This window comes from Panthera leo, chromosome C1, assembly GCF_018350215.1.
Source record: "Panthera leo isolate Ple1 chromosome C1, P.leo_Ple1_pat1.1, whole genome shotgun sequence".
Taxonomy (NCBI): domain Eukaryota; kingdom Metazoa; phylum Chordata; class Mammalia; order Carnivora; family Felidae; genus Panthera; species Panthera leo.
Window position 1 is genome coordinate 59104427 of NC_056686.1, and position 24278 is coordinate 59128704.

The following is a 24278-nucleotide window of genomic DNA, read 5'->3' on the forward strand; positions in this document are numbered from 1 at the left end:
CCTGTCCTCTGCTCGCTCTCTCTCTCTCTCAAAAATAAATAGACATTGAAAAAAAAAGAGTTGAGATTGAGTAACAGGTAGTTGAGTAACAGGGAGTTGAAAGCTAGATTTAGACGCCAGTGGGCCTCTATGATTATATAAAGTTATTAGCATCTGCTCTAGTAAAAGCTTTGAGAAAGCTGAGGGCCCAGTTCTGGATTTAATAGATTGTACAAACATGAAAGAGGTTTAAATACCAACTAAGGTCAAGATCAGAATGGAGACATCTGGGTACATGTCCCTAAAAATTATTACTCCCCAGACTCTGTTTTGTGAGACTGTGAGATGGCCTATCTACCCTATTAAGAGCTTGCACCTGATGCCAGCCCTGCTGGAAGACAGTGTAAAGCATCCAAAGCAATATGTACCCACCTCAAGACCTGCCCCCCTACCTCTCCTGGCACTAGGCCTGAAAGTATGATAAAGTCACAGCATAACCCAGATAGGATGAAGTGGTCTGTACCCAAAAGGAACTGCCAGAACTAGCCAACAGGAACTAAGGGTTTGAGTGAATGCATTTAGGACTAGATTTTAGGGATGTTTGTTCAAGGAGACTCGAAAATAAAATTGGATAGGGAAGGGTTTATTGACTTGAATGTGTCCTACCAAGGTATTGGATTTAAGTAGAAAAGATCTTCCCCAGGAGATGTTGTGAACTCCCTCCTTAGGAGGACTCCCAGAACCATGGAAAAAAGTGATGACACACACAGAAAAGCTGAAATGCCGGAATTGCCATGGCAATCTCTGGAGGAAGGGTTTAAAAGACTTGAGGAAATGCTGGAATGGATATTCAATGTACAGCTGAGAGACCCAGTAGATGTTTATGCACCTCATAGAGGTTAGAGGACACAGTATTTACAAAGGTCTTGAGAAATGTACTAATGGGATGACTCCAGATTCAGTAAAAATTCAGTGGTGATTCTCTGGATAGGGCTGGAAGGAAGAGAAGCTGTTACAGATCTTTTCCCACCAATATTAGTATGGATCATAGGACCCCCCAAACAACTGAAACCGAGTGTCAGGTCAGTGCTTACCTACCAGAATCCAAGGATTCAAGGTTTTTTTTTTTTTGCTTTGTTTTGTTTTGTTTTGTTTTTTGTATTGAATGCAACAGCAGAGTGGTACCCAAGAAAGCATGAACCAAAGATGAATATAAAGATATAATGATGGCAATAAAACATGGCATCCTGAAGTACAAAATAGATAAGCTGCCCACAACAGGAATACTACTCAACTTATACTAGCAAAATAACTCAAGTTTAGATTTCCAGGAGGATGAGGGTAGCCATATTGATAAAAATTCATGATCTTTGTCTAGTTGCCAGACCTAAGCCAGTTTTCAGAGGGAGGACCTATTCACTGAAGGTGTGATAGGGTTTTCAGGTGGAAGGACCTCACAATTGTATGGTAAGTGTACATGGTCATGATTCCTCCAGTTCTTGCTCAAAGGCGCTATGATCATTTACTTGGGAAAGGAAAAAAAAAACCTCGATATTTTGATGACTGATTGTATACAGAGTCTGAGTTGATCTTGATATCCAGAACCATTATCATGGTCTTCCTGTTAGAGTGAAGACATAGGAGACATAATGATAAATGAATAAATGGAGTTGTAATAAATGTCCACCTTGTGGTATATCCACTAGTGATTATTTCTCTTGTACTCAAATGTATAATCAAGAATGATACTTAGAGGTCGGTGAAAAACTACTATTGAATCTTTGGTTACTGGGTAGCAGTTATGATAGTGGGTAAAAGCAAGTGAAAGCCCCTAGGTCTATTCCCTGCACACTTAGTTCAGAATAATAATAAAAAAATCATTGTTGAATCCTAAGAGTGGAAGAAGGAGTGGGAGATAAAGTCTGTCTTTATGGATCTAAAGGATGCAGGAGTATTTGTTCTCATAACATCATCATTTAATTCACTAGTCTGAAACCTAGAGAAACAAGATAAATCCTGGAAGATAACTGCAAGCATAGCCCAGTAATAGTCCCTTTGCAGCTGCCATGCCAGATGTGGTATATTTGCTAGAGCAGATTAATATGGCCTCAGGAACTTGGTATGAAGCCATTTTTCTGGAACATGTATTCTTTTCTATCTCAATCAGAAAAGACAATTAGAGACAGTTCACATTCACATGGATTGAACAACAATATTAATTTACAGTTTTGCCCCAGGGCTATGTTAACTCTTCTGCCCTCTGTCATAATACAGTCTGAAGAGATCTGAACCATCTGGACAACCCATAGTACTTCACATTAACCATTACATCAATGACATTATATTGATCATGCCAGATAAGCAAGAGGTAGCTGGCATTCTGGAGGCCTTCATAGAACACATGCATTCCAGAGAGGAAAAAAAAGAGACAAGATGAAAGGCCTTCCCATATCCAGAGCAATTTGAAGGATCATAAGTAAAGGACAAATTATTTCATCTTGCACTTTCTAACACAAAGAAGGAAAAAACAGTGTCCCAGTGGGCCTTTTCAGTTTCTAAAATGGAACATATTTGTAACATTCGTTCCATACCTAGAAATACACTGGTTGACACAGAAGGTTGACACACATTCGAGTAAAGCCCAGAGCAGAAAAGGGCTTTGCAGCAGGCTCAGGCTAAGGTGCAACAACCCCACCACTTGGGTCATAAACCTGGTAGACCTCATGGTCTTGGAGCTATAAGTGGTGGGAAAAGATTCCACATAGAATTTGTGGCAAGCCCCAGTGCACAACATACGACCCTACAATTCTGAAGGAATGCCGTGCCATTTGCAGTGGGAGAACTACAGGCCATTTGAAAAACATCTCTTGGTGTGCTACTGGGTCCTGATAGAGACAGAGCACCTAATCATGCTCTGACCACATGACTGTCAGAAATTACATAATCATGAACTTGGTCGTTTCAGATCTACCAAGTCCTAAGGATTGTTGCTGCACCCTCCCTGCAACCATCATAAGATGGAGGTGGTACCTTTGGTATGGCACACGAGCAGGACAGGAAGACACAAACAAGATACATGAGCAAACAGTTGGAAAGTCATGACTCCCAGCACTATTGTAACAGTACCCCTTCTTCAGCCAACATCTAGTCCACATGGGAATGGGGTATGACAAATTGACTGTGGGGGATAGTCCCAGTTCAGTTTACGTAAGGATTACCTTTGAAAATGAGGCAAAAATACATAGTGACTGCACTATAGACTTAGGGTACTCAGGATACCCTTAAAAGACAGTGGTGAGGGAAATTCTCCCCATGAGTGGGAGCTTCAGGCAGTAAAACTGGCCATCTACTTTCTGTGGAAAGAGACATGGTCCTAAAAGTGGTTAAGAGGTGGCCTATGCAAATAGCCTGCAAATCAAAGTTTGGAATATAATAGTCAAGAAGCCATGAGGGAGAAGCAGTGGATGGCCCTATGGGAGTGGGCATGAAGTGGGAAGATCTTTGTATCACATGTTAATAATCACTAGAGAAAACCCATAATGTAAGAAGCACTAAAAAAAAAATAGATAAAATGATCTGGCAAGTAGATAAAATGATCGATGTCTTTGGCCACATAAGTGCTGCCACAATGGACACGTAAGCAAAGTAGCTATGATGCCAAACATAAATATTACACATGGGTCCAACAGCATCAGCTCCTACTTATCAAGGCTGATCTAGCTGCTGTTGCTACGCATCCAACTGCCTGTAACAGAAACCAATGCTGAGTCCTGGGTATGGCACCATTTCTAGAGAGACTTGCCAGTTAAGGGCAAGATGACTACATGATTTCCCTTGCATCCTGGAAAGACAAATGGTTTGTTTTCATAGGAATAAACATCTATTCTCCATATAGGTTTGCCCTTCCTGCCATTAAGGGCCTTAGTCAGCCCCACTATTCAAAGGCTCACAGTGCATTTGAGCCACTAGCATGAATCCCACTGACCAGAGTTTCCCTTTTACAGTAAAGGAGGTGTATGAATGCACCCATAACCATGTTATCCACTAATTGTATCACATACTTCACCTAGACAGTTGACCTTATGATATGTCACAACAACCTGCTGAAGCATAGCTTAAATGCCAAGTGGCAGGTACTATTCTGAAAAGAGGAGGCACCATTCTCCAGGTCGCAGAATATGCATTGAATCAAAGACCTTTAGATGGTGCTGTGTCACTGACTAGAAGAATACACAGGTCCAAGAATCAAGGGGATAGAATAACTTGATCCTAATCTAACTTTATATAGACATGAAAGCTCCCTTTGACTACTGGAATGCATGCCTCAGGTTCAGGTTCAAATATCCCAGGTATAAAGAGTAATGGAGATGTTTCCCTAAAGAATCCAGATTTCTGCATCATTTCTTGCTCCAGGATTAAACACCTTATAGGATGATGGATAGTGAACAAATCCATTGTCTTCTGATGAAAATCAAATCCCCATTTAATAGGGTGCAATCTTGGCCTGAAATCTAAACAAGATGATCACAAATTATTCCAAAATTGGTTATACTTTACTCTGCCATATCCACAATAACTTTATTTATCCTTTCTCTCATTCTGGGTTGAAGCAATTGTGATAGGGGATAGAGGTTGGGAGGTAAATAAACATTAAATGTTTAAGGAATGTTTACTTTTCTCTATAAAGAAGACAACAGACTTGGCATTTCCAAGGTTATCCTTATCGTCAAACTTACAGGAAGTGAACTTGAAGCCTTTTATATATTTTATCCTCCATTTTCTGAATCCTTTTTTTTTCTATATCCCAGCCTCAGACCAGAGCCTATATCAAAGGACAGGTTCCTAAATTGGAAGAAACTTACAGCCTCACACTAGAGTTTCCAGTCAGTATTTTGTTTCTTCTTCCATATTTCCAGAATTTTTATTTCCTTAGGAAAAGACTGTACAGATAAAGTGTTGAAAAAACAGTAGCAATGATAGCAGATTTACCACCTGCCCATTTACTGCCTGCAGATTTATGGCCAACGCAGCCTATTTTGCCATCTGGGTCAAAGTCATATTTTCACTGGAAATATTTTGGTAAGTTATTGCTGGCATTTTTTTACATGCAGGTGGTGATCACACAGGTTTTATGGCACTTTCATAACTGCACGTCTGACTGAAGTGCACAGAAGCTGATCTTTCGTGAATGTCTACAGAAGCAATTCGATGGAATGGAATGCACTCTATTCATTACATTTACCAGTGTAGGGGGGACTCCTTTAACATTAAATGTAATCCTGAGAAAGGTGCCAAGTCATTTTCCCTGGTTGTTTCCAGAGGTATAGATTGTGGTACTCAGGGAAAAACAAGTGGACATTGAGACTAGTGTCATCTACACAAAAACAGTTTCAGAGTTGGTGATGGGCATCTGTCCAGAAAAGCATCCAACCTAGTTAATTTTGATGCTTTAGGCTTTACAATTTTCTCATCTTAACAGTTTTACTATTGAAAAATATGTTGCTATCTGTTTCGTATATATTTTTTGGTAGTTATATAGATACATTGCAAAGGAAAGATTTATAATTATGTAAGAGCTATTGGAAAAAAAGCATGAGGCTGGAAATAAAAGGAGCTGGATTCTGATGTCTGTTCTACAACTTGAGAGCCACACAATCTTACCTAACCTCCCTGAGCCTCAGTTTTCTCTTTTGTAAATGGAGGAAGAGGGTAATACTAGAAAGTACATATATATGTTTTAATTGAAGTAAGCTGTAATTTACATGCACATATATTAAGTGTCTCAAACAATGAATTTTTACATCGGTGTAACCCATCATCCAAAAAAAGATATGGAATATTTCCATCACCCCAGAAAATTTGATTATGCCCCTTTCCAATCTATCCCCATCCCCCTTCACATACCAAACAAGGACTTTCTGAGTTCTGTTACCATACATTAGTTTTGCCTGTCTTTGAGCGTCATATAAATAGAACTATCTAGCTTCTTTTGCTCACCATGTCTATAAGATTTGTCCATGCTGCATGCATCATTTGTTTGTTCTTTATTATTTCTGAGAAGTTTCCCAATATGTGAATGTGCAACAATCTATCTATTTTCCTATTTATGGGTTTTTGGATTATTTTCAATTTTTGACTTTTATGAGTTAGGTTGCTATGGACATTTAAGTACAAGTCATTTGTGGGCATATATTTTCATGTCTCCTGGGTCTATGTCTACATGTGGAATTTCTGCAAATAAATTTCTGTATTTAACTTTATAAGAAACTACCAAGCAGTTGTCTAAAATGGTGGTAGTATTTCTCTTTTGCTGTTGTTATTTTGTTTTGTTTTGCTTGCTTTTTGGTGATACTATTTCATGCTCCCACCAGGAGTTCTAGTGACTCCACATCTTTACCAATAGTATAACTTTTATTTTATTTTATTTTATTTTATTTTATTTTATTTTATTCATTCTGGTGAGTAGAAAACACTACCTCATTATGAGTTCTGAGGCTGGGCTTCTCTTCATATGTAAACCACATGGAACTTAAACATGGTTTAAATCTCCTTCAGAAAAGTCTGATTTATTACATGGTATCCTTGTTTTCCCTTGGTATTTTATAATTCACATATGTAGCTTTTAAAAACGACACATGCTTTAATCTAACTTACACACTTTTTTAATTTGAAAAATCTAGCATAAGGCCAAGAAATATGATTCTGATTCACAAGTGAACCACTGGGATTATCCTATAAAAGATTTTGTTATACTACTAATCTGCTTTTAGATCATAAAAAGGCAATACAGAGTAATAGTTGAGAGCATAAATTTAAAATAAAGAAGACTAGATATTGGATCCTAGTTCCCACATACTATCTATATGGTTTTGGGCAAGTTACATAATCTCTCTAAATCTCAGGTTATTTATAAATTGAGAGGAATTATAATAGTTACCCCAGAGGGTTGTGAAGAGGTTCAAATACATGATACATGTAAAATGGTTGCCATGATGCCAAACTCATAATAAGCACTCAACATACATTAGGAGAAAGGATAAAATGTGAAAATATTATGAAGAAGGATCAAACAAATCAGAGCACTTAATGCTAGTATCCTGATGTATCCGTTTTACTACTACTGCTTAATTTAATTATAAACGAGATAAACTTCCAATTTTTTTACTTCATTTCACTTTTTTTTTTTTTTTTTTGCTTATAGTGTTTTTGTAGATTGAAATGTTGACCAGGTCTTGACATTTCCCATTTTCATAAACCACATACGTGATGGCTCACTAGTGCAAGGTTTCATGGATGGGCTCTGGCTTCCTCCCCCAGTTCCCTGCTTCCATCTGAAATTCCTATCTCAAACTTTGGGTCCTTGTTTCTTGATTCTCAGCTCTCTTTTCCGTTCCCTTCATACATAAAATAAAGTTACACTATTAAGCACATTCTCTCTGTCTCAGTTTTTTCATCTATGCATCTATTTATCTCTACTCCATTAGCACTCCCATAATGATATTTTTGATTATTAGCATAAAGTTTACCTTTCCTACCACAACAAACATGATTCTACCTACTAATCATTCCATTCACTAAATCTACTCTCTTTTTTTTTTTTTAATGAAAACATCTGTTTTACACATTTGAGATTCTTTTCGCTTCTGGTGCTTTGTTTGTTTGTTTTGCTTTGTTGTTGTTTACAAATCAGCTGTAGCTCCCTGTTTAAATGGGCCTTCCTTCCTTTAGCCCAGTAATTTGTAACCAACATGACCTGCACTTTCTAACAAGAGGTATAAGTAGATTTTCATTCCCCTAAGAGTATATGGAGCCCATGGAAATAAAGGAAACTGATTCCACTTCCTCCTTCCCCCTTTCAACCTCACAAGAGTTTCTCTGTTGTGCATTTGTATTAAAAGTACACTGCTCAAAAAGGAAAATTCTATTTGAGTTGTTAAATTTTGTCTTCTCATTGATAAGGACAGGGTTACCTACATAACTATATTTCTACAATATTAAAATAAAATGACTCTCTTTATGGAATACTTTTTAATGCATTAATGAGGCTGAGGGATAATGACAAAGGTAATAGGAACATCCATTAAACTAAATGGAGATTTATCTATAAGTAACATTTTATTAATAATGACAGTAAACACTCCTTTAGTGAAGGAAGGTGAAAACAACTAACTTTTATTAATAGGGCTTTTAGCAAGCTACTGCTTTTAAGCTTACACTTGCTCGGAGCTGTTTCCACTATTGGCTTTTCTCCTTTGACAGTGGTTTACAAAAATTCAAGACTAATGGTCACATCAGCTTGGTATGATGGCTCAGTACATATCCAATAATCATATAGAAAAGTTTTTTAAAGTCCTTCCTTATTTTTGTTTCCTATTTTATTTATTCAGGAAATGGAACAGAGAAGAATAGGAAAAGGTTTTTCCTTGAAAAATACATAAAGCTTTTACTACTGAGAGACAGAAACAATCCCAACTTTAACTTTGATGGGTAAACTTTGATAGGCTGCTGAAAATTCTCATAAGAATGACTATCTTTCCATTTTTCAAGTAACTTGAAGGGTCTACATCTCTCCCCCCAATTATTTTTTTAATGCAACCCTGTTCAATCAGTTTACAGGATGAAAGACTATAGATAATCATTCTTCAATTTGGGATGCCTTAGATTTTCCCTGGAAGTTGGTGACTCAGTGTTTTCATGGTAGATGCCAACAGAAAGAGATGATTAGCACCAGTATTTGCTGAATCCTTTTGTCAAATCTATCTATCTATAATTTATGTGATATATATAATTTATATGACATATATAATTTATGTAATATATATTTAGTATATATAAATATGTATATTTATGTAACATAAAATTTATGTATATATAAAAATTTATGTATGTTTATGTGTATATGTGTGTGTGTGTGTGTATATATATATATATATATATATATATATATATAATTGCTGTTCTCAAACTATCACCCAGAAAATGATAGAAGTTAAACAAACAAGTGATAACACAGAACTCTTCTCTTAAACAATTATTTCTGAAATTAACTATCTAAAGACAAAAACAAGCAACATGGAATTCATAATTTTTTGTTTTTCCAAAACTATGCTCCCTTCTTGGGTCAGAATTGTTATATAACTATACCAAGACATAAACATACATGAAAACAAACAAAAAAAAACCAAGCAGAACAAAACAAAACAGTATAACATCTTCAAGATTTTCTCCTTTTATTAACTGACCCAGATAAAAATACAAATTCTATGTCAACTCTAAATATGTAAAAAAGAAAAAAAAAAGTGGAACCAAATATAAAGTCAGGTCAAAAGTTCAGTAAGTAAATAACTCCATTTCTGAAGTTCAGAAATCTGAGAATTAAGTAAAAAGCAGCAATTGCTTTTAAAGCCGGAGAAGTGTTCAAATCATAGACTTGTACCATTATACTACTGTCGAATAAGTACTATAATAAAGATAAAGATGCTCAACATCACTCCTCATCAGGGAAATACAAATCAAAGCCACACTGAGATATCACCTCATGCCAGAGTGGCCAAAATGAACAAATCAGGAGACTATAGATGCTGGGATGGTGGGAATGCAAATTGATGCAGCCACTCTGGAAAACAGTGTGGAGGTTCCTCAAAAAATTAAAAATAGATCTACCCTATGATCCAGGAATAGCACTGCTAGAAATTTACCCAGGGGATAAAGGAGTGCTGATGCATAGGGGCACTTCTACCCCAATGTTTATAGCAGCACTTTCAACAATAGTCAAATTATGGGAAGAGCCTAAATGTCCATCAACTGATGAATGGATAAAGAAATTGTGGTTTATATACACAATGGAATACTACGTGGCAAGGAGAAAGAATGAAATATGGCCTTTTGTAGCAACTTGGATGGAACTGGAGAGTGTGATGCTAAGTGAAATAAGCCATGCAGAGAAAGACAGATACCATATGTTTTCACTCTTATGTGGATCCTGAGAAATTTAATAGAAGACCATGGGAGAGGGGAAGGGGAAAAAAAAGTTAGAGAGGGAGGGAGGCAAACCATAAGAGACTCTTAAAAACTGAGAATAAACTGAGGGTTGATGGGGGGTGGGAGGGAGGGGAAAGTGGGTGATGGGCATTGAGGAGGGCACCTGCTGGGATGAGCACTGGGTGTTGTATGGAAACCAATTTGACAATAAATTTCACATTAAAAAAAATATGGACTAAGTATTTTGGAGTAATTAGGATGAAGTAGTTAATTGGTTGTTATTACTCTGTATTATAAGTATTTATTTCTCTTACTCTCCAACTAGACTGTGAACTTCAGAGCAAGATTGTGTGTGCGTGCATATGTGTGTGTGTGTGTGTGTGTGTGTGTGTGTGTGTGTGTGTATTTAATTCATTTCTATGCTTTTTATTAGTGCTCAATAAATGATTGAAATATTTCTTTAGCTCTGGGTTAGTTCTGCTTTTCACCCCTTCCTATAGAAAGCAGAGTAGGACTAGAAAACACAGAAAAGGGACATAATAAAGAAAAAAAGAACAGTTGTGTTTTGGGTCCTCACAGGCACAATTCAGAAACACACTGTATTGTTGTTATATAGGATTTTGACCTTTTCTTTTTCTCTCACTACAAAATATAAGTATTCTCTCCTTTCTTTCTTTCCTGTATTTTTTTTCAACTGTTCACCTATACAATCCACACAGCTCCCAACAACTCCAGTCTGTGTTTGCACTCTTCTAATGAGTCTGTTGGTCATGTCTGTGGGATACAAGTCCACAGGGCTTCCTATTTCCCAGTAACCTATGCCTATTGCCATCAGAGACCAAGTTCTTGAGTTTCTAACTTTCTAGCAAAGTACACCTGCTGTCCTGCACTCCACAGGAGCTGCTGTTTGTTCTGATTCTGTGTCATTATTTATTGCCTGAGTGTGAGCTGTGCTCCTTCAAGGAAAAAAGGTTTGGCTTATGTGTTCCTCCCAATCAATGCACAATGAATACTACTGATGGCTGAGCAATGAGGTGAGTGCAGGGCCTGTGTGTATATTTCAGGGCAGGTTCTATTGTCTGAAAGGGAGGAGGGAAACAATCACATTTGGAAATTGTATAACATAAGTATGGGTTAGCCCTCTTTTCTAATCTCACAGTCTATTGCTATTACCTGAAGTCTGAATCCAAATTAAGTTGGAAACAAGCCTTCAATGTACTTTGTGATTTTTAAAAAATGATCCCTGAGTGTGGAGGATACAGGAGTTTGTCTGGACTTGGAGATTCTGTAAAATCAAACTGAAATCAATTATAATTAAATCCCCCCCTTTTTTGGCCGTAGTATAAATTCCTTTCAGTTTCTTTTCTATGAAAAATTAAACAGAAATTATTTCTTCTGAGGTTGAACAGATATTGGATCCAGCGTATCTCTGGCATCACCAACCAGTAAGTAAGACTGTTACATTTCCAGCAATACTCCAAATCTCAATGCAATAAGCTTGTATCAACTTGATGAGGCAGACAGCTAGTCTTTTTCAGAGATACCACACTCCAATTATTTCTGGCAGGGGATCCTGATATATAACCAGAGCGGCTGCCTACAGCTCTGCAAGACCTCAGCTCTAGATTCTCAGGTTCCGAACACCTTTTGATCTCTTGACCTCTGTGATTTGACCCCTAACTATGTGCTCATTTCCACCAAAGTAGTCACAACCAAAGTGTCAGAGACCAAATAAATGTGTCCCCCCAAATTCACATGTTGAAATCCTAGTCCCCAGTGTGCTGATATTGGGAGATAATTAGGTCAGGAAAATAGAGCCCTCATGAATGGGATTAGTGCCCTTATAAGAAGAAACTTGCTTCCTCTCTTTCCCTCTTTGCTCTCTGCAGTATGAGGATACAAGAAAGACAGCCATCTACACACCAGAAATCGAGTTTTGTCCAGAATACAGCCATGTTGACATCCTGATCTGACACTTCCAGCTTCCAGAAATGCGAGAAATAAATTTTTGTTGTTTACAAGCCACCCAGCCTATGTCAGTTAGAGTAGCCTGAACTGACTAAAATACAGAGATGTCCTCCCTCTGTCAGCAGGGAAAAACCTCTGTTCCATTTGTTTTTTTTTTCCCCAAGAAGAGGAACCTCACAGTCCAATTTTGGGTCCACTGTGAAATGTCTAGTTCTATTCTTGATACTTCAGCACAGTGCTTTCCAAGTTGGTAGGACTAGGGGAATGACATGGCCTGTAATTACCGAGAAGAACTGCTCTTCCCAAGTAGTTCTATGTGTAGCCTACCTAATGTTACCAGATTTCTTTACTCAATAGTGATTTTCTTTCAGGAACCTCATGTATTTTTTCCTCTAGCCTAATATTTCTGAAAGACATCAGCCTATCAAAAAAGGTTTATACAAATCAACCCTAATTTTAAGGTAAACTCAAATTCACTTCCAAAGGATTGTGGGCCTCATGTAGATAAGGAATATGATTGAACATCTACTTCAGAGTCTGCAAACATTTCAAGACACACAAAGGGCCCCTGCAGGCATGGTGAAGTGTTACCTGAGTTTTCTTTCTTTTTTTAAAAATTTTTTTAACTTTTATTTATTGTTTGAGAGACAGAGACAGAGCATGAATGGGGAAGGGGCACAGAGAGAGGGAGACACAGAATCCAAAGCAGGCTCCAGGCTCTGAGCTGTTAGCACAGAGCCCAAAATGGGGCTCTAACCCATGAACTGTGAGATCATGACCTGAGTTGAAGTTGGACACTTAACCCACTGAGCCTTCCAGGAGCCCCTCTTTGTTTCTTCTAAAACTTATTTATTTATTTTGAGAGAGAGAGCGTGGAGCCTGATGTGGGGCTCAAACTCACAAACCGTGAGATCATGACCTGAGCTGAAAGCAAGAGTTGGATGCTTAACCAACTGATCCACCCAGGAGTCCCTGAGTTTTATTTCTGACTCATTTATTTATTATTTCAATTATTCAAATAACATTATTGAATATATATTGAGTGTCAGACATTGCTCTAAGATCAAGAGTAGAAAAACTATTTCTGTAAAGGGCCTGATAGTAAATATTTTTGGCTTTGAGGGCCATAAACTGTCTGTTGCAACCATTTCATTCATCTGTTTATAGCACTAAAACAGCCACAGACAATGTGTAAACTAATGAGAGTAGCTGTGTTCAAGAAAACACAAAGGGGGATAAGAAATGTTTATATGGGAAGGTTTGAAATATCATTCAATTAGGATAGTTTTCTACTTTATTCCATATTGATATATCCCTCTTGAGTCACTAAGTTTAGCTCTTAGTTGTTTTAGTTCAGTCATTCACTTAGCAAATATTCACTTAGTACTTACTGTGTGCAGAATACCACATGCTATGGGAAAACATAATTCTATAAGCCAAATTTTCTGCCTTTAAGAAGATCACACCATGGCTGCAGGAAAAATCTGTGTACTGTTAGCATCATCTGGATCTAGGAGTTCTGAAGACATTTAACCTATTAGAAAGCATTTCCAAATGTGTGTGTGTCTGTGTGTATATACACATATTTGATAGGTGTGTGTACACACACACAACTACACAAACACACACCTTCATATATATATATATATATATATATATATATATACACACACATATATATATACATATACACACACACATATATATGTGCATATATATATACATATATATATATATATATATATATATATATATATAAAGCAGAAGCTAAGTATTCTGTCATTTAAAACAGTTTAGCTCAGCAAGTTGTTGCTGTGATAGACACTGGGAATCGTGTGTTCTAGAAGCTTAAACATTCAAATCACCAGGTTCTCAGGTACCAGCACTGTACTAGACACTGCCAAAGGATCAAAGGGCTCATAAGATATGGTTTCTACCCCTAAAAGGCTTTTAGGAGGAAAACACTCACCAATAAAAGATTGAGTTCATGTAAACTCCTTTATCTTGGGTCTGTGAATGTTAGTTACTATAGTCCTCATCTTTAGATACCTGGCATATTGCTAAACTTCTATTCTGGTCTGGAGGTAAGTATGTAGAGAAGGGAGAAATTAAGCACTTTGAGAAAATTTCACTGAGAACCTATATGAATCAAACACTTCTGGGCACACAGGGTTACAATAAAGTGTGTTTTCTGTCATCGCGTAGCTCATTATTGAGTGTGAGACATAATCCTGTGAGTAGACAATGACAGCACATCGTGATAGGTACTACAACAGGGTATTAATGGGTACTATGGAAACAGGGAATGTGAGGACACACTGACATGGTTAGGAGAGAAGCTGGGAGAAATGGAACTTGTGTTGGTCTCCGAGGACATTGTGAGAGAGGGTTTACCAAGGAAATTTTGGGTTGGGAGAAAAACATAAGAAAAACTATGGGGCAGGGGTAAGCATGCTGTTTATAAATGTGGTGTCCATGAGGCATGCTGGGACAAATCCGAGCCCTGGTTTGAAGGGAGTAAGACATGTCCGTTAGAATGTGTATTTATTTATTTATTTATTTATTTATTTTTTGTTTTTAACGTTTCTTTATTTTTTAGACAGAGAGAGACAGAGCATGGATGGGGGAGGGTCAGAGAGAGGGAGACACAGATTCTGAAACAGGCTTCAGGTTTTGAGCCAGCAGCACAGAGTCCGACGCGGGGCTCGAACTCACGGACCTCAAGATCATGACCTGAGCCGAAGTCGGCCGCTTAACCGACTGAGCCACCTAGGCGCCCTAGAATGTGTTTTTAAAAAAAAGGTAAGAGGGAATAAATCTAGGTTATTAAACAGCAAGCAACAGAGGGAAAGGAGGACTTTAGGAACATTGGACTGTTGTAAATGCCCACGATGAATGAGAGATAGTAGAGACTAGAATGAGAAAATCAACCGAGCACCCTTGCAATAATGACAAGTCTAGATTAGTGTGGTGGTAATAGGAAAGGAGAGGAGGGCAGGCACTGAAAGACAGTTCAAAGGAGGGAATGACAGGATGCAATGACAGACTGAATACTAGGTTTGAATGAGAGGGATGAGTAAAAGATAGTCTGGAAGAATGGTGATACCAGGGACAGAGTCAACATAGCACTGGGAACTGACAACCAGGCGATCAAAGTGACATACCACTTGTGCCATATATCTGAAAGCTCTTCATCAGAGATACAAAGCTGAAAGGAAAGTTGTCCCTGGATTTTTCTTGCTCGGGAGTATATGGGAAAATGATGAACCTTACAAAAAGAAGTCCTCTAAGGCACTAGCTGATGTGACCTCATGTGTCAAACCAAATTAAAGGCCCACAGAGTGAGGGTCAGCTCTGATGTCTATACAATTTGGAACTGCAAATAGACATCACATTCTCCTTGTGAAGTTTCATTCAGGTCACCTATAAACCATAATAAAACATCAAATAACAATACTTGTGGTAGGTTTTCAATAAAGATTTGTTGAACTGGACTGAGGATAAGGGGGTTAACAAGTCAGTGGGGATTAGGTCTAACTCTTTAACACTGCACACCATGTGAGCAAGGTAGAAAAAAGAACTGTTTTAATAAATTACAAAGCCAATGCCCAGTTAGGCAAAATGGGATGGCCTCTTTTAAAACTCAGGTGCTAAATGCATTCCAATAACTACACAGAGAATTTCAATCAAGGAAGCCCATCATATCTGGAAATTTGTCTCCTTCTGTACTTAAATAGTTAGCTTTGACTGAGTGGTCTTGACTATAAACAACATGTTAAGAATATACAGTGTTATTAAGTAAGTGGGTATCTATATATCTGAAAACCAAAGTGGAAAGAACCAGTTATTCCTTGGGCTCTCAGGTCACACTGCTACATAGAGATAAAAGCATCATAAAAACAGATGCAGAGACAAGATACAGAGGGAATATATTTTTTTCTATTTCAGCCAATAAGGAGAAATTATGTGTTTTCTTCAAAATAGGCTACTATCTTTGAGATCATCAGAAAATAGAATTTTTATTGTTTACTATGTATTTATTCACAGTAATATAAATTTAATTCAAGTACAGTGGAACTATTTTTTGTAACCTGAGGAAAGTATTCCTTGCACCTGTCAGTGAAAAGGTATTAGAACTTTTCTTTGTAATAGGAAAATAAAATAGATCTTGTAAAATTCTGAGTAACACCTTATTGTTTTCTAAAGGCAAATACCATTAACTCCTCTCAATGGTTCCTTCTCAGGAGTTAGAAAGAGAAAATTATACAGTGTGAGAGAAAAGAAAATTTATTTCTCCATGGTTGGTCAACCCTAGAATTCTCCACAGAGAGAATCTTTCTAGAAGAAACCAGTGTTTTTATGAGCTGGAGGCAATGGAGAAGAAAGCAAAGCTGCATACAAAACCAATGGCAAACGGCATCGTGAGTTGGTGGCTCTAGCATGCCAGTACTCGACGTGATTACTTATTGTGTCTCCGGCAATATATAAAGCTAGATCGATCTTTTAGTGTTTGGCTTGGGCTTATGGCTGTGCTAGACCTGGTGTTATACAGCAGTTGCACCAAATTTATCCTGTGTTCTCTGCAGAGTGCACTGAAGAAATTTGGTTCCAATTTCCATTCTTAATATGCTTAATTATTTTGACAAATTGTTTCAGAACTTTATGTGTATTTCCCTTTAGATCCATAGCACTCTCACTGCAGTATAAGTATAGCATTTAAACTAGGCCATTTCCAATTAGTCTGCTTCTTTATGAATAACTTGCCTTGTTCTCCTTAAATTATTCAGCTTAGAGTTGTTTCTGAAATCATAGATTCTTTTTAAATTAATTGCATAATAGTGCCAGGCACAGGGCCTAGCATATGGCAGGCAGTTAATAAATGTTTATTGAATAAATAAATGAGTTTTGCTTCATCTTGGATTTTGGCCTATCTTTTTATAATGTTAACCACATAAACTGGCTTGTGTTGGAATGTGAAGCGAATTCCATGGATACTGGAATTTACTTCATAAAACTTGTCTTGATTCATGAGTTAAAAACTAGGATTAGACATAAAGAAAGATTTGGATTAGCAGCGAAGAGAAATTTGTATCCAGATCTTCATTAACTGGCAATTACTTAACTTGTTTCTTTCTGAGCAAGACAAGACGTAGGCACAAGGTCAACTTGAGAGTAAACATTGGCTGCCACCATTACTATGTTCTATTACCATAACAGAGCTTTGTTATCTTTGGCATGTTAAAAATACCTACAAAACAGTGTTGTTTTAAAAGTTTAGAAGACAACATATATGTAACACTTCTCTACTGTTGCTTAAAACAACATTTAAACTTAGCTGCTTTAATTTGTTTTTGCTCACAAGTTTATGGAACATCTGGGAAGCTCTGCTGATTTGGGCCAGGCTTGGCTGGTTTCAGCGAGACTTTCTCCTGGTTTTTGCCTGGTAGTTGGCTAACTGCCAGTTAGGGTGATGAGGGGAACAGAGCCATGCATTTCCATCAATCTTTTCTTGTGGTATGGCAAAGGTTCAAGACAGAGAACAAATCAATGTCGTTAGTCCTCCTGAAACCCAAAACTCAGAACTGTCAGAATGTTGCCTCTGCCATATTCTATTGGTCCAAACAAGTCACAAGGGCTGCCAAGATCGAAGGATTGGAAAATAGATTCTCTTAATGGGAAGAAGAGCAAAGTCACATTGCAAAGGGGCAAGGACAGAGGGAATGACCTATGGCCATTTTTGCAATCTACCACAATATTAAAAAAAATTGTGTATTGTGAGTAAATGTGTATATATAAATATTTAATAAATAGCATTTGTTATTATTGACCAACAAACTATGCTTCCTTGTTAGCCTTTTTCTTTCACTCTCACCTTATTCCTTTTATGTGTGAAATTCCATGGTTCTAACAAAAGAGGGTGATTAATTAAGGAAACCACTTTGCTTACCCCCTCTGTCAGTCCCCCAGCCTAACCACTTGAAGAAGTACAGGGTGACCAATACCCACAAGGGATGACTCCTGTAATTTTCATTAATCCTATAGTTTCTGAGTCTTCCAATTCACTGTTGAAGCCAAGGGAGGCATAATGGTGAAACAACAGTCTCTAGAGTTAGGCTACTTTGGTTTGAATCGTGACTGCAGATTTATAATGATGTGACTTTGTGTTAGTTTATGTCTTTTTCTTCTTATCTCTAAAACGGAGTTATTTAGTTATTGAGAAGTTTAAATGAGATTCTATCTATCTATCTATCTATCTATGATGTACCAGTATATAGTGAGACTGATATGTGTGTGTTTTATGTTTAATTAATTAACTTATTTCAGTGCAGTATAAAGTCATGAGTCTGACCTCTTGGATAATTAGCAGACAACAAAGGAAAGAATGCTGGGCAGCTGATTAGGCTCACCTATTTTCTCACTGACCCTCACCTCCTATTCTCTATGTACCACATGTTATTAACCTTTAAGTGAAACCCAAATAGACAAAATCTGTGCATGTTAAATCTACATATGCTATTTTGAAGGAAAATTCGGCCTGCAATGAAAGTTTATTTTTATTCATCCTGTTCTATGTTATATTATTAGGATTTATTGTTCATGAAATTTTATTTTCTGTTTTTTATAAAACTTTTTACTTTATGAAGTCATACAAAAGGATTAACTCTATACAATTATATACCAGTTATATATATCTACATAGATAACAAAGGGACTAGGAGAAATTAATCTTCCTCAAAAGCAGTGAAATACAACATTAACAAAAATTATTTTAAGTCACTACTCTTTTCACAGGAACAGTTTGGTAAAATAATGCAAGATGATGAAACATTACTTCTTCTGGTGTATATCAAGACTACCTAAGAAAAAACTAGGATAGCAGAAATCCAGTTTAAAAAACAAAAGAGAAGAAAATTCCTACTTGAAAAAGTTTATTAAGCCTATATTTTTGCCTATATTTCTGTCAATATTTTAAAATACATTAATATGCAATGTTTAGTACAGTACCCCTTGCTGTATTTAAAGAAGAAACAAAATCTAACCAAGGCCTGATTTCTTCTCTGCCATACATTAGTATGACTTACACCACAAGTCTGAGCAAAGGAATATGGCAAAATTGTCCTGATGGTTAAATCCCCTGAAAAGGCAGATGGCCATATTTAGCAACATTTCTAAGAAAGAAAGGAAAGAAGAGAGGAAGGGAGGGAGAGGAAGGAGGAGGTAAGGAGGGAGAAGAAACAGAAACTGAAGTTGTACCTTATTGTATTCAGCAAAACTTGAATTCTGCCAAATTTATCCATGTATTAGTATGTTCAATAAAGAGCTGACTGATCCATTGTCCTCTATGGTCAGGCACCCTCTTCCTCTAGTTTTCCATCCTTCAACAATACCACTACTAACCTAATAACAAGCCACTCTGTGGTTAGCAGTTCCACACGGCCTCTGTGACACAGCATTGGAATTGCTTATGAGGAGTATCTGATAAAAATAGTAGAAATAACACCAACTATTATTTATAGAGGAACTTTTACATATGTCTGACACTATTCTAGGCATGTTACTTACATCATCCTTATTCCTAACAATAGCTTAGCAAAGTAGATGCTATTCTGATTTTACATATAGGAGAGTTATAGCCAGCCAATAAAACTATTATTCAAATACAAGTTTTTCTCATTCCAGATCTTATGCTCTTATTATAAAAATACTTGAACACTGATATTTCTCTTCAGCTTTTTCTCCTTTTTTAATTTTTTAAGTTTTTGCTTATTTATTTTGAAAGAGAGAGAGAGAGAGAGAGCGAGCACACAAGCCAGGGAGGAGCAAAGGGAAGGACAAACAAAATCCCAAGCAGTCTCCAGGCCATCAGCACAGAGCCCGATGCAGGGCTTGAACCAATGAATTGTGAGATCATGATCTGAGCAGAGATCAAGAGATGGAGCCTTAGCCGACTATGCCACCCAGGAGGCCCTAGCCTTTTCTTTTTAACTTGAAACACACCATTCTTTATCTTTCACAGAACATTTCCTCATATTTGTTGTCCTCTTTTTTAAACTCTCCACAAACTATCTTTTAATAATGGATCCCTGATTGAACCCAGCACTCTACTTACCCTATATTTAAAAGGGGTAGATAACTTTATGTTTCCTACATGAAATATTCTTTTAATATTCCTGAATACACAACTGCAATTCCCCCACATTGGCACAGTCTTAATTAACATCCATTTAAAACAGTCAAGCAGTCTATGAAATAGATATTGAGTTATTGTTAATCATTCACAATTGGGCACTCATCTAATTAGAGAAATACTAAAGTATAGAGTCCAGTTTCCTCAATTCTTTTCTGGATAAATCAATAGAAAGTACATTTTAAAGGTAAAATGAGTTTGATTCCCCTTAATGTTCTAAATATATTAATCAAAACAGACTATTAAATAAGACTGACAGGATTTATTTTTCTAAAAGTTTTATAATCCCTGAACCATATCCCATTTGTTCACATTATTTGAAGTGTATTTATGAAAAATATTATCTCATTTTTCCAGTTGCTATGGTCTCATATTTTAAATCCAAAATAGTATATATTTAAAATATATATTTTGAAAAAATTAGCTGGTTAATCAAGTTAAGAAGTGAATCATAAGTATATAATTTTGAGAAATATACTCACTTTACAAGAAAATTAACTGGGAGAGTACAAATAACACAGAAGTCAGACACCAAGAGGAAAAAAAATTATAATGTTCTATCACACAGGTAAAATGCATCATAAATTATTTTAAAAATTGAACCATATAAGTAAACACATGATTTTGCATACTTTGGAAGCTATTACCCTTTTAAGAATTAGTTATAATTGAATGAACCTTTTATACAAAAGAAATGCGCGTGTGTGTGTGTGTATACATGTATATATACATGTATATGTATATATATATATATATATATATATATATATATATATATATTCATACATATACATATGTAATCATTAGGGGAAAATCATTATTCTTGCCAAGTGAAAAGCTCTTCATTTTGATGAAGGTAAAATAATTGATATGTTAAGATATTGAGAATCCCATTGGGAACTACTTATGTCATAATAAAAGGTTGTATCTAGCTTACTTAGGACCTAAATGGGAAATATAAAGGCATATTTTAAATCTTTGACAGTGAGTGTGAAGTGTTTTGTTTCATTCGGAGTAGTCTTGAACTCTACTCTGTTAAACATCTTCATAACTGATCTGAGGTTGGTTGTTAATGACATTAATTTAATTCTCAGATGAGAGAGGATATCAAGCAATGAAACATCATATAACAATACAAAAAGTCTAAAAAAATAGCCTGAAATTAATCAAATGAGATTTAATCTTCAATTGCAAAGGCCAGTATTTGATTAAAAAATAGATCCAATAAAAGTTGAAGTAAAATTAAAAATTGGCTTCAATAAAGAGGTATTTCCAATAGTTAATATAAAGTTGATTTGATATTCTGTAATGGGCTTTGGGAAAATGCAAAGTTTTAAAAATAGAAATGAGTATGAAATCCTCATAAGTAATCACCACCTAAAAAATTCCAGTGGCTGGCTGACCACAACATAAAAGTTCAAATGTTATGGATGTTTTTGCTTAACAGAACCTTTATGGCCATCAGACATCTATCCAATAGAAGGAGCAAGGGATCCCACAAAAAATCCTTGGAGAAAAAGATTGAAAAAGAAGTGCTGCTGGATGAAAAAACACCAGATTTGCTGACAGTTTTCTACAAACTTTTTAAAAGAACAAAATTTTTCTAAAGGAGTAACAGAAATCAAAATCATGAGAAACAAAATCAAGATACACAAAAAGATACAGCTTAGAAAGTATGCTGTTTCTTCATTAGCAGAACTTCCCCATTTCAGAACTGGGCAAATATTCCAGAGGATTTGATTTTAAACAAGACATTCAATTGCTTCTTCGAAAGAGAAGCTTTACCCGTGTTTCTGTGAAGATTCAAGTTTGTTTTTGGAGAAAATACAATCATAAAGGGTTCTTCAGAGCACTTCTTTTGCAATGGTCTTAGTGCCACATTGTTATTCTTTGAAGGAGATGTTCAAGCTCCAGTTACATAATTACAGCTTTACAAAGGAAGTCCTCTATTTTGATGTTCTTAGCGGCAATTTTGTCTTACTACTACAGAATAATGGCAACAGAACATAGCTGCAGGTGATGATGTAAAATAGATACCAAACAAGAATGTAATAGGCTTTTCCATTTTTAGCAAATGTGATTATATGAATTATCTCCTGAGCAGATTTCTCTTTTTCTGTAAATATAATTCCTGGAAAAGCTTGCTTTATGGAAGGACTACAGAAGTGGGTTCAATTTGAGTTTCTCTGTCATACCTGATTTAAGTGAATTAGGAAACATTGTACATCAACATCTGTAGGATTATGCACAGTGAGTGAAAATATCGTTTAACTGCTGCAAACATGTTTAGAGTTTTGTTACTATAATTACTCTAAAATGTTCAGAATTACCATGTCATGAGATTATGTTAAAAATCAGTATTTTTTATAGGTTCCAAAGCAATTCTTCATTTGATCTCCAGAATTTAAAAGAATAGCATGAAGATCCCTAATAAGTAGATTCACTATTTTATTGGGGTCTATTCAAGAGAGTGAGTCCCTTTTTAGTGACATTAATGTATTTATGTTATTTCAGTATGAAAAATAACAGCTTTAACTATTCTTTCTTTACAGTTCTAGTGAAAAATAAATTATCCGCTATACTTATTTTAATTTTTACTTTAAAGTAAAACTCACTTAGAGTAAATAGAGTTCACTTTACTACCTAAAGTTTACAATACTCATAGTTATCATAGCCTAAAAAATTCCAGGGGCTGGATGACCACACTGGGACGTTTGGAATGGTATAGATAGGTTTGTGCCACTACAAAACCTTTGTGATGGTTACTTTTATGTGTCAACTTGGCTGAGCCATGGTTCTCATATATTTGGTAAAAATTATTCTGGATGTTTCCATGAAGATATTTTGGGATGAGATTAATGTGGGGTTTGAACTCATGACCCTGAGATAAAAACCTGAGCTGAGATCAAGAGTTGGACACTTAACCAAGTCACCGAGGAACACCAAGATTAAGATCTAAATTGGTGGACTTTGAATAAAGAGGTTTGTTCTCTATAATACGGATGAGCCCCATCCAATCAGTTGAAGGTCCAAATAGAAGAAAGACTGACCTCCCTTAGCAAAAGGGACCTTTGACAGCAGATGGCCTCCAGACTTGAACTACAACGTAAACTCTTCCCTGGGTCTCCAGTCTGCTGGTCCACCGTGCAGAATTGGGAGTTTTCAGCCTTTAGAATCACAAGAGTCAATTCCTTAAGAGACATCTCTAGATAGATAGATAGATAGATAAGCAGATATATCTGCTTATCTGTATATGTTTAATATATATACACACAAACACATATAAATACACATATATCCTATTAGTTCTGTTTCTCTGGAGAACCCTGGCTAATACACCACGTATAGCTATCAGGTGTGCACTCAATGGAAGGAAAAAGGAGTTACACAAGAAATCCTTGGGGAAGAGGAATATATAAAATATAAATGTCTCTTCAGTTTTTGTATACAAATGTAATCTTCAAATATGAATGTAAATTACACCCTTTACTTTCAAAAGAAATGGACTCCCTTTGGGAAAAAGGGTATGAACACTTTCTATCATTCCAGGACTCAAGAACTAGCTCTTTAAAGAGTATGACTAAAAATTAAATTTGGTTTTATAGTTCATTGTACACCATAGTCCAAATCCTAAATTTGAAAGACTGAAGTAGAGAAGCACTTATCTGTGTCCAGCAACAATAATTCCCTCATTTACTCTCTTTTACAGACTGTTTGTACGTATCTTTCCCCTAGAGATGGTGCACTGCCATGTGACTCAGTATGATAGGTCACATGTGACCTATCACATATGATAGGTCACATGTGACCCACTGTGAGGTCACAAAGCTAGAAGGTTAGGTAACCCCTCACATCCTCAGTTTCCTCAGTTGTAGAACAGGAATAACAACACTTGTTGCTCAAAATCTCTAATGTGAGGATAATGGATGTAGTGCTTTCCATAGAACATTTCAGGAGTCCATTTCTTGCTTTTAGCCTTCTTAAAGAGCATGAGTATTGTCTTATATACCTTTACACCCACCCCACAGATCACTCGGTTCTGTGCTTTTTACTTGGTCAGTTAGCCAATAACTAAAAATAATATCAACGAATCATTGTGTGTTTATGACATACCAGAATGATTTTTTTTTAATTCTCAAAAAATCCTTCAAAGCAGGGACTA

At 36.3% G+C, this 24278-nt stretch overlaps 1 protein-coding gene and 1 long non-coding RNA gene across 8 annotated transcripts in view; both read right to left on the minus strand.

Annotated features, from left to right (window-relative positions):
- The window catches only part of NEGR1 (neuronal growth regulator 1), an 841359-nt gene that overhangs the window by 378014 nt on the left and 439067 nt on the right, over positions 1 to 24278 (minus strand). The gene's annotated exons all lie outside the window — the stretch shown is intronic.
- On the minus strand, positions 4285 to 23374 carry LOC122227574. Of its 2 annotated transcripts, none has more exons than XR_006206131.1 (3): positions 23167 to 23374; positions 19327 to 19404; positions 4285 to 4490 (listed from the first exon to the last, which is right to left on the minus strand). It is a non-coding gene; the product is annotated as an uncharacterized LOC122227574 (long non-coding RNA). The 2 variants fall into 2 exon arrangements; XR_006206132.1 differs by lacking the exon at positions 4285 to 4490 and adding an exon at positions 14666 to 14706.